Here is a 2,594-nt window from a genome sequence, read left to right as displayed (position 1 = left end):
CTGCACTGAAAGAATTAGTGAGAAATAGGCTCCCAGAATTAGCAGAATACCAACTGAAGTATTTCAAAACACTAATGCAGTTCTGGAAGCATTCATTAGTCTATGCCAAGAAATTTGGAAGATAGTCACCTGGCCAACCAATTGGAGGAGATCCACATTTGTGTCCATTCTAAAGAAAAGTGACCAACAGAATGGGGAAATGATTGCGCAGTATCATGAGTATCACATGCAGGAATATTTTGCTGTTTGGGTAGCTTAAAAATGATTGGAGCAGTACATGAACATGGAACAGCCAGAAATTTCTGCCAGGTTCAGGAGAATGTCAGCCCTGATACGTACTAGCTGTATCAGCTTCTCCTTTAAACTTCCTGAGCTTTAGCCTTCGCTTCTGCTAAATAAAACTATTACTACTACTGCTATGACAGCCCTGGATGTTTGTGACTTGAGATACAATGTATAGAACACTTGGCACACAATTAGGTGTTAGTATAATACATACATACAAAGGTAAATCAAAAAGTTTTATTCCTGGTCCCTCTAGTTAATATATGCAAATATTTATTCTAAACAAAATGTGTTTAAACATGCCTCTGTGGTTAAGTGGATAGCTGCAAACAACATCTCTCAGTAATACATGTGTCTTAGTCTCAGTAGGGTGCTTTTAAAATGTACTTTTTGTGCCATGGGAAAAAATTATTTTGAGGTCAGGGCCAATATAAAGTTTTTACAAAACCCAAGTGGACATCATCCCAAATCATCGAAACTTTGCAACAAGTTTACAGGAATGCTGTCCCACACGAAGGAACAATTTTTAGATAGATCAAGCATTTCAAGGTCAGGAAGACCTTGACGCTGAGCCAAGAACAGGAAGATCGCCAACTGTGATGGAGAAACTATGACTGGAGCTTAGGAACTCCAGTCTCTGGAGACTGGTGGGAGAAGACCATAGAATTATCTTTGGCGTGATAGGCCCTCAAGTTGTGATCTCCCTTGGCTTGGCATTTTCAATTTTAAGCAAACATCTTGGCCACAGGTGTTGCAAGATGCCGAGTTAACTCAATGATCTGATCCTTCCATTGGTCTCTTAAGCAAGATTGAAACTAATGCAGACAACGTTATGAAATCAGATGTAACCAGTGATGAGTCTTGGATCCACCAATGTGATCCAGAGAGAAAGGTCCATTAAAAGCAGTGCCTTCTGAGAGGATCTGTCGATGCAGTGAAATTCAAGGCAGAGCGGTCATGTCAGAAGGTTATGGCTACTAGAATTTTTGAAATTCCAAAATTTGACAGACGTCCTCAAGAGATAGAGGGTAATCACAGGCACCTACAATGACAAACTTTTTAAGGAAATGAAAACCTGAACTGGTGAGGGAAAGATCAGGAAAGTGGCACCGTAAGAATATTGCCATCATCACAATGCACCTGCTCCTTAGTCAGGGGTAGTAGGGTTGTTGTATGAGGCTTGCATTGGGACACCTTACCCATCCAACCTATAGTCTTGATCTTGCTCCTTCTAGCATTATTTTATTCCCCAAACTCAAAGACCATTGAAAGGAACACTATTTGGGTCCAGCGAGGATGCTCAAACTACCATTTTGACTTGGTGCAAATCACAGAGCACAGAATTCTTCAGCGCAAGGTCAGAGAGATGCAAACACTGCCTTCCCAAGTTGATAGACCTTGCTGGAGGCTATGCTGAGAAATGGGAGCTTCACATTTTGATATTTTGGTGCCTGTGACTTTGTAGCAATGCGTGTGGAATTACCCTTGTCTGGGAGGGGGCTTCAGGAAGCTTAAGGGGAAATAGAATGGAAAGATAAGGGAACGTTCCCACAACTCTTGTGAAGACCCCTTCTACATGACAAAGAATCGAGTTTGGCCTTTTGTTTTGGGGGTTAAAAAAAATCATTCTTGCAAACTGCCAGCAGCCAATGTATTTATTTGGTTCTCTAAAACAGCCAGGCCACCGTTTCAAGCCAACCCCATGCCACTGATTTGATTCGGACTCAGAGATGCTGTAGAACAGAGTAGACCTGTCCTGCAGGGTTAGCAAGGTTGTATCTCTTAACGGAAGTATGTTTCTTTTTTCCCACGGGGCTGCTGGTGGGTTCTAACTACTGACCTATGGGTTAGCCGCTGAGCACTTCTCCATTACACAACCAGGGCTCCTTCGGCAGCACTTCGGCCTGTGCAAATGAACTGGGGATCTCCAACTCATTACCTAGGCTTGAACCTCAAATACCAAAGTCTTTCTCGAGCTTCTGCGCATTTCCAAGGAGGGAATGAAGGACATAGGAGAGGATTTATAGCTGCTTGACCACCTCCAGGTGTCCCTTTCTGTGTCCACACGTTTGTATGCAGTTTCTGTTCTGCATCCCAAGACACAGATGCGCTCTATGGGAGATTGTCTCTCTGTTGATTTCGACCTAAGGAAACAAATCCAAGGCATATGCTTTAGTTGAGAGTAGGGGACACAAGCATGTTTATGTAAATAACCTTCTTCATCTCTCCTTTCCTTTTTTCCCCCAATCATTTTATTGGGGGCTCGTACAGCTTTTATCACAATCTATACATATCAATTGTGTCAAGCA

The sequence above is a fragment of the Echinops telfairi genome, unplaced genomic scaffold (assembly GCF_000313985.2).
Source record: "Echinops telfairi isolate 266 unplaced genomic scaffold, ASM31398v2 ScPeMD7_3;HRSCAF=10, whole genome shotgun sequence".
Taxonomy (NCBI): Eukaryota; Metazoa; Chordata; class Mammalia; order Afrosoricida; family Tenrecidae; genus Echinops; species Echinops telfairi.
The sequence above is the reverse complement of the archived record's forward strand: the minus strand, read 5'-3'. Positions refer to the sequence as shown.